At 40.7% G+C, this 9,307-nt stretch overlaps 1 long non-coding RNA gene across 1 annotated transcript; it reads right to left on the bottom strand.

The window, feature by feature from the left end:
• Nucleotides 1–4,070: 4,070 nt before the first annotated feature.
• Nucleotides 4,071–4,549, bottom strand: LOC106535488 (uncharacterized). The gene is made up of 2 exons (XR_001312448.1): nt 4,206–4,549; nt 4,071–4,124 (listed from the first exon to the last, which is right to left on the bottom strand). It is a non-coding gene; the product is annotated as an uncharacterized LOC106535488 (long non-coding RNA).
• Nucleotides 4,550–9,307: the final 4,758 nt, after the last annotated feature.

The raw sequence follows: 9,307 nt of genomic DNA, 5'->3' as shown, positions 1-9,307 counted from the left end.
GTTATTGTGGTATTTTCCTCTAAAGACAAAAAGAAAAAAATAATAAACTATTCTAATTTCAGTAAAAAAAAAAAACAACCATCATGCAACGTGATTTGAACTTAGCGCATTATCACTTCCGTAAAGCAACTGAGAGGAACACGTCGTGACGCAGCGCAAATATGGGTTGTTTTTTGCAACCAAAAGTTCCACGGATGGAATCAGAGAAGGGTGATTATTTGGAAGCAGAGTCCAACCAACAGAGAAATATAAATCTGGATGAAGGAGATCAACTGTGCGGTTATCCATCGACTGCTGTGGAGAATGCTAACAGTGTTAGCAGTGGACAGCTAGAGGATCCAAGCAGAAGTCCTCACGATGGACCAAGACGACCACTTCTGCAAAAATACCCATCACGCTTGTTTGGAGTGCAACAGAGAAGTTTTAGCAAAGGCTGGCTTGATCAATATTTGTGGTTGGAATACAATGTGAGTAAAGATGCCGTGTTTGGTTTTGCTTGTCGGCATTTTCGAAAAGGAGAACACAGATTCCACCTTGAGCCAGCATTTACCGCTCTCGGCTTTAATAACTGGCGGAAAGCAGCTGCGTCATTGAAGAGCCATCATGAAAGCGCTGGACACAAATTTGCAATGGAAGCATGGAGTGAATTCAAGTTAAAACAAACAAGTGGATCAAAACTCCCCAACATGCTYGACAAAGGACATTCAGCATTGGTTCAGGAGAACCGGAGGTACATGATGGGTGTTGTAGAAAGTTTGCGCTACCACAGCTTGTCAGGGAATCGCACAGCGCAGTCACYGTGAGACAGAGGATTCAGCCAACAAAGGTAATTTTCGTGAGATGCTTGATGTCATAGGAAAATTTGATCCCACTGTCCAAAAGAAGCTGAGCATTAATCCATCTAATGCCAAGTATGTTCACCATGACGTGCAGAACGAAATATTCAATGTAATGGCTGAAATGATAAGAAAACAAATCAGTAATGAAGTGAAAGAAGCTCAACACTTTGCTATTTTGGTGGATGAAAGTAAAGATATCGCAAAAAAGAACAAATTTCTGTTATTGTTCGTCATTTGCAGCCAGATTCACAGAAGGTGGTGGAAGAATYTTTGCATTTCACCCCAGCAGAAGGATTAGATGCAGACTCACTTTTTGAGAGCATCAAAATGACCCTCAGTCGTTGTAACATTGATATAAATTGCTGTGTCAGACAGTGCTATGACGGTGCTGCTGTTATGTCCGGATGCAACAACGGAGTTCAAGAAAAGTTGAAAAAACACGTGCCGCAAGCTGTGTACATTCACTGCCATGCTCACAGGCTGAATCTTGTGTTGGTAGACTGTGTACATAACACTGGTGCTGCAGCCGATTTTTTTGAGATTTTGCAAATGCTTTACAAGTTTTTTCTGGGTCTGTTGTTCATGATCTTTTTTTGAAGAAGCAGGAGGAACTTGCTGTCGGTGGGACAGCGCCTAGAGCTTAAAAGACTCAGTGACACCTGCTGGGCATGCCAGTATGATTCCATACGTGCTGTCAAAAAACTCTCCCAGCTGTTATGGCTACGCTGCATGATGTTGTTCACCAGAAAAATGCTAAAAAGCACCCCCCTAGCACCTGCAGAAAAAAATTTCTGGAGCCGCCACTGGTCATGAGCAAGTTGTCAAATGAAACTGAAGCACAGGGTAAGATGTGTGAAATGAGAGAGCATACAGCAAGAGAAGATGATTTGCAGCTTTAAATTAGCACACTTGGAAGGCGGAACGAGGTGTGAAAATGTGCAGCTTATGTTTGTTTTAATGAGAGTAATTATTTTTATTTGAAGATTGAGAAAAATGTTATTTTATTTGTTAAGGTTGAAGCTACAGGTGTCATCAGGTAATAAGCAGTATTTATCTTTTATGAATGTTAACTTATTTGCTTAAGATATTGTTTCACATTTATTATAAAAAGCCTGTTTCAGTTGAGATGTATTGTTTGCTTGGTAAATTTATTTAGAGTTTATTAATAGGTGTGATGGGTGTTGGCTGATCAGCTGCAGCTCATCTCCCTCAGGGCTGTACAGTGCGACATATACTGTATGTCACACATGCTATGAAAAAACTGTCCATGCTACAAGCTTTTTTTCAAGTAACACTGGTGCTACAACTTTGTAAGCTCCTTTTCTTCTCATTAGGAATTTGTAACATGCGAAGCTGTGACACGTCACTATGCTACATGGGTATTGTAGTCCATTGTAATAACAAAGCGTTAACTTATCACAACTACCCTTATACCCTACTACAATTCCCAGAATTCCTGCATGCCAGTTCGCTGCTAAGTGGTATGGTATGCTCATGCGCATCGCGTCCGGTAAGCGGGATGTTTTGGATGGAAAAATGGAGCGATATTTCAAACCGTTAACGAGTTTCAAAACCAAACAAACCCCTCAGGAAGAAGCAAAAACGGCACCAAACGAAGGTACGTATGAGAAGAAGGGCAAAGTTTATAAGTATAGCGCAGAGTGGAAAAAAGACTTTCCATGGCTCGTTTACGATGCTAACGCACAGCTACTCTTTATCAGGATATTGAAATGTTCAAAGAGGAGCAGATCTGATACGAAACAACAACACATGAGACCAAATAAACAATNGTTGTAACATTGATATAAATTGCTGTGTCAGACAGTGCTATGACGGTGCTGCTGTTATGTCCGGATGCAACAACGGAGTTCAAGAAAAGTTGAAAAAACACGTGCCGCAAGCTGTGTACATTCACTGCCATGCTCACAGGCTGAATCTTGTGTTGGTAGACTGTGTACATAACACTGGTGCTGCAGCCGATTTTTTTGAGATTTTGCAAATGCTTTACAAGTTTTTTCTGGGTCTGTTGTTCATGATCTTTTTTTGAAGAAGCAGGAGGAACTTGCTGTCGGTGGGACAGCGCCTAGAGCTTAAAAGACTCAGTGACACCTGCTGGGCATGCCAGTATGATTCCATACGTGCTGTCAAAAAACTCTCCCAGCTGTTATGGCTACGCTGCATGATGTTGTTCACCAGAAAAATGCTAAAAAGCACCCCCCTAGCACCTGCAGAAAAAAATTTCTGGAGCCGCCACTGGTCATGAGCAAGTTGTCAAATGAAACTGAAGCACAGGGTAAGATGTGTGAAATGAGAGAGCATACAGCAAGAGAAGATGATTTGCAGCTTTAAATTAGCACACTTGGAAGGCGGAACGAGGTGTGAAAATGTGCAGCTTATGTTTGTTTTAATGAGAGTAATTATTTTTATTTGAAGATTGAGAAAAATGTTATTTTATTTGTTAAGGTTGAAGCTACAGGTGTCATCAGGTAATAAGCAGTATTTATCTTTTATGAATGTTAACTTATTTGCTTAAGATATTGTTTCACATTTATTATAAAAAGCCTGTTTCAGTTGAGATGTATTGTTTGCTTGGTAAATTTATTTAGAGTTTATTAATAGGTGTGATGGGTGTTGGCTGATCAGCTGCAGCTCATCTCCCTCAGGGCTGTACAGTGCGACATATACTGTATGTCACACATGCTATGAAAAAACTGTCCATGCTACAAGCTTTTTTTCAAGTAACACTGGTGCTACAACTTTGTAAGCTCCTTTTCTTCTCATTAGGAATTTGTAACATGCGAAGCTGTGACACGTCACTATGCTACATGGGTATTGTAGTCCATTGTAATAACAAAGCGTTAACTTATCACAACTACCCTTATACCCTACTACAATTCCCAGAATTCCTGCATGCCAGTTCGCTGCTAAGTGGTATGGTATGCTCATGCGCATCGCGTCCGGTAAGCGGGATGTTTTGGATGGAAAAATGGAGCGATATTTCAAACCGTTAACGAGTTTCAAAACCAAACAAACCCCTCAGGAAGAAGCAAAAACGGCACCAAACGAAGGTACGTATGAGAAGAAGGGCAAAGTTTATAAGTATAGCGCAGAGTGGAAAAAAGACTTTCCATGGCTCGTTTACGATGCTAACGCACAGCTACTCTTTATCAGGATATTGAAATGTTCAAAGAGGAGCRGATCTGATACGAAACAACAACACATGAGACCAAATAAACAATAAGTGTTTTTATTTACAGTGCACAGGATGGGGACGGGTTGGGACAGCTGTAAAGAAAGGAGGCCAGGTGAGTATCGATGATTAAGTGTAGTAGATATCTTGAGATGAGTAAAAAAGGATTTGCTTACGGAGGGAGAACAGRGGAGCAGCTCGGAGAAGAGGACGAGGATCCACAAAGGTAAGTTTGGTAATCTCTGGTTTGCAGGTGCGAGGCTGAGAAGCAGGTGAGTTGAGGCAGGTGAGTATTTCTCTTTTTAGTTGGAGGCAGACAGGCAGATGAGCAGGGGGAGTAGATCTTCCAGATGGGTTCACAGGACCAAGAACGAGTTCACATAGATATGTGTTGCGCCGGCGAGGTCCTGTTCTTCAGTGCCATCTAATAAACCCCTGGTGCTCATCAGTGGAACCTGCTGCAGCTGCGCTCCTCAGAGCGTCAGCCAATCATGGATCAACAGGWGAAAAACACTAATTGCCACACTCTTCTGTCAGTACTGTATTGAAGCGCCGAAAAAGATAAAAACGGACAACTCGTACATTGTGGGAAACAAGATCTTTAAATGGGACAATATTAAAAAACACCACATGTCACATCGACACATTCTGGCCAGGGATGCGTTCAAATCAAAGCAACAACCACAGCGTGCTGGTACGGTTCTTCACTTTCTGAAGATAGGAGCGGCGAAAACAGACAAAGCTGCACTGAAAGAAGTAAAGATGAAGATAAATGTGGCTTACTGCATCGCAAAAGAAGAGCTACCATTTACTAAATTTAGAAGTTTGACATCACTGGAAAAAGAATGGAGCAGATATCACTCCATCCTATGACAACCATGTCCGATGTGGGGAGATGATTTCGACCATTGCGGAGAAATGAAATCCGCTCTGACTGAAGAAATCAGACGAGCCCGCTACATCTCAGTCATGATCGACAGCGATACAGAGGTTTCAAACAGGGAGTGTGAGATAGTTTATGTGCGCCTCATACAAGAAGGAAAACCTACGAACAAGCTAGTTGGGCAGCAAGAGCTAAAACACAGTCATGCATTGGGTGAGTAACATACATGTTTCTAAATCGCTTTGGCTTGTAAAAGAGGGTTAAACAGACTGTTGAAAATTAACACCAGCCAAATGGTGGGAAAGCTAATCGTTGGTAGAGGGCTGGTGGAGATTAAAGCAGATTTTCTTTTAATTAAAAATGTTTATTTATAAGAACAATGCACATTAACCATTATTGCATGAATATAAATATGCCAGAATTAGAATGGCTAAATTTACATTATCCTGAGCAGATAAAAAGATAAAAATAGCTAATAAACAAGTGCACAAAATAAATACAAAAATTGATTAAAGCAATCCAACAAAACACATTTTTAAATGATAATTACAGTTTGCAATTGCATTGTTTGTAAGTCTGATTAATGTTATTTATTTTAATTTAGGAGTACTGCAAGCTACCAAGACTGCTTTTGAGAATCTGGGAGCAGAGGACGGGATGGGCCGCCTGGTAGGCTTTGGAGCAGACGGCGCAGCAGTGAACATGGGACATCGTGGAGGTGTTATTGCTCTGCTCAAGGAAGAGGTTGGAGAGCATGTAATTCCTTTTCACTGCATGCCGCACAGGTACAACATCGGACAGGCCTGACAAGAGGACAGGAACTCTGTCACAAACTGAACTCAATTTAGGCCATGACAGGTCATTTTAACCTAGAAGAGAATTCCTCAGTTCTCTTAATCAGATTATGGACAGAACAATCTCTTCTGTTCGTGATTCATTTGTTGTTTAACTAAGAATGTTTATGCATTTGTTAAATCATGATAATGACTGTCACAAGAAAAGTAGAACCACTTCTTTTCTCTTATCGTGCCTAAAAGATTAATAATGGTGTAAAAAAATCAGAGAATCTCATTACAATGTTTTCATTGTGTTTTTCTGTAAATCACTGTTTTTATTTTACTATGAACACAGTAATATAATTGTGGATTTTTCTTGAGAAAATCTTTCATTTATCTGGACTAACAGAAGGTTCAGAACTGATTATAAGACAGAAATGTTAATTAATTATAAATGTTTTGCAGTGATTTCTCTTAGAGTCTATCAGAAGAAAGCTGAAGAAAGGTTATCATCTTGTTGTTGAACAACCACAGAATTTAACCTTGACTGGCGCCTGGCTGGCAAGTCTTTATCTTTCTTTCTTTCTCTGACTCATCTCTATGCCTGAGGGCGGAACCAAAGATCGTCCGTTTCTATTACTAACCATGGACGTCTTTGAGGGACACTCTTCTTCCTGACTCCAACTGGTAAGACAGCTGAGTTTCTCTCTCGGGAGAGACTCAGTTTGGCTTTTAGGTCTTAGCCCATGAGCTAACTAGGGGAGATCTAACAGCCGGGACTCGGCACGCCAGCCAGTCCCACCCCGAGGCTTCAAGTCTCTAAGTGTGTTTTTAACTCCCGAGAGGAGATTTTATTTTGAAAGAAGGAACCGGATGTACAGCTTGAATCTTTCTGGCTTGGACTGAAACAGACGAAAAGTTACCTGGAAAACACTTTTTTCGCCAAGGACCAGTAAGCGAGCCGATAAAAGTTCCCTGACTGATCGGGGGTGAGACAGTTCCTACCCCGGGGGTGATTTAAGAAGTCATCCCCAGGTAAAACTGACGTGTTCAGGATGACGTGTCATGTGGAAATCTAAGTGACCAGAAGGGACGTGCTGATCCGGTTGACCACACTTGATAAAGTAAAGTAGTAGAAATACTAACCTTACTTTCCTCCTTTTCTTGTCTTTATTTGCCAAAACTTAAGCTGAAAGTGCCAGCAAAATTGTTTGGTTGTTAACATCAGAGCTGACGTTTTACTGTTCTATATAAGTAATCTGAGTTGATGTGAATTGAAATTCGGTCGCGGATTTTCATCTCATTTAACTTTGACACCTTTTATAGGAATACCCACAATTAAATGTACTTATGATTTGTTCAATTTGTGTAAATAAATGATTGCATAGTCTTTTATGAATCAACTTGAACTCATCTGAACGTTCACTTATTGTGTCACTTTTCACTTCGCACAGTCAAAGATATTAAAAGTAATGAGAAATACCTTGGTAAAACTTTCCTCATAACCTTGTGTATGAGAGATGTGGGAGAAGCTTAATTCACCTTAAGCCCAACTACTACATCATAATACAGCTTTTAGGAACAAGCTATGATGTAATATACTAGAAATGAAATGTATTTTTAAGCCAATACTACACTGTCGTTCATTTAGGTTGGAATTGGCAATACTGACAGTCCAAAAGAAAGAGCCCCTGGTTGCTAAAGTTTATGATCTCCTCCACCTACTGTGGAAAACATACCACTTCAGCCCAAAATCTCAAAGAGAGCTCCATGCTGTAGGCCAAATGCTGGGAGTCACCATCAACAACCCTTCAAGTGTCAAAGGTTAAATAAACACTGAGTAATGAAGAAGAGTTAGGGTTAAATATGTTCACACTCATTTCTAATACTTTTTTGAGTTAATATTTATTTGGTTGAGCTACTTTGGCTTGTTGCAGCTTATCATGTATCTTCAAAGTAAATGGTAATTTTTTTTATTCAAAGGCACACGCTAGATTCCACATGTTGAGCGAGCGTTGCATGTACTTCTCAAGCAAGGTGGACAGGATGAACAGGAAAGTGGCCAATATGCAGCAACCATCCAGCACATGAGCCACCTGGCTGCTGCTTCTTCCTGTCCTGATGTGAAAGGAAGGGCCAAAAAGGTACATAAAAATGCTCCCTCATCCTAGCAGGTGTGCAGGATGAGTGGCATTATTTGAATTGTAGTGAACCGGAGGCTCAGAGATGTAAACAGCATCATTTGAGTTATTGTGAGAGTAAGGTCTCTGATTCAAAGAGGCAATTACCCATGATGCCTAGTGACCCCATAAGTAGGCTCCTAGCCTGGCCTCCTTCACTTTTCATCGCCACATGTGATTGTCATCAAAGTTTTAAAAAGGGAGGGTCTCAGCCAACCCCTAAATCTAGCTCAAAAAAGTGGTGGGTGTTCTCTGAGCCTCAAGCTCACTACAATTCAAATAATGACCCTCATCCTGCACACCTGCTGGGATGAGGGAGCATTATTTTTCATTTACGTTCGCCTTCATCTCAGAGATGTAAACAGCATGTTCAAAGCTGATGACAATCACACTGCTTGTGTGGACTATTTCACAGGATTCAACCACACAACCTCAATGGAGATGCAATCCAACAAAATTTATTTTAAGAAAGAAAATACAAGATCAACTGAATTGACAACTCAAAAGTCTATCCGAGAACTTAGTCCCTTCCCCGGACTCTCGGTAATAAAACTTTTTAAACGTATTTAACTGAAGTCCAATCTGCGGTCCGCATAATCTGTTTCAGTGAAAAGCCACTGTTAAATACTGCTGAAACAGAAGCTCCTCTGTAAGAGTGGGGTTTAAAAACAGTCACATCAATTCCTGCATGAATGAGCACTGTCCGTAGCCATCTGGCTATAGTGCAATGTAGACGCCGCAGAAAATGTCTTGTATGAAATCAACAATCTACTTGACATCCTTAGTTCCCAAGTGCGACAAATATATTCAAACAATGTGTCCAAAACACAAATTTCTTGTTTAGAGTATCTCTCCAGAAGAATCTCCTGAATCGGTTTGTCCAACTTACTTGTTTTAGTGAGTTCATAAATTAAAAAATTCACTTTAGAGTGATCGTCTGCTACTTACAGATAACTTAAATCTAATGCCACCAGTGTCAGAGCTCTCGCTGCTGTGACCAATGCCAGCAATGCTGTAAGCTTCAATGCCAAATCTTTCAAACTTAAACTTCGATGAGGAAACAAAGAAGATAAATAAGTCAAAACACTACTGACATCCCATGTCCGAATGTAACGAGGCCTCGGTGGCTGTAAATGATATAGTCCTTTCATGTGCCTGGGCAACCACCTAGGATTCAAGACCCACGTAGCACTTAAAACCTGTAAAGTCTGAAGTATGCATGATTTATGAGTGTTAATCACTGTAAATGAGCTCCCACTCTCTTTAAGAAAGTCCAAGTATGCAATCACTGTGGTTTCAGTCGCTTCAGTGGCACAGCATGATTGTCCAATAGTCCAAACAAGGAATTTGCGCCATGCATACAAATACTGTTTCTGAGTTCCCAGTCGCCAGCTGGAACAGATGACATCAATGACTGAGTCCTGAAGTCCCTGATGTTT

Source organism: Austrofundulus limnaeus, unplaced genomic scaffold (genome assembly GCF_001266775.1).
Source record: "Austrofundulus limnaeus strain Quisiro unplaced genomic scaffold, Austrofundulus_limnaeus-1.0 Scaffold1469, whole genome shotgun sequence".
Classification (NCBI taxonomy): Eukaryota; Metazoa; Chordata; class Actinopteri; order Cyprinodontiformes; family Rivulidae; genus Austrofundulus; species Austrofundulus limnaeus.
The sequence above is the reverse complement of the archived record's forward strand: the minus strand, read 5'-3'. Positions and strand labels throughout refer to the sequence as shown.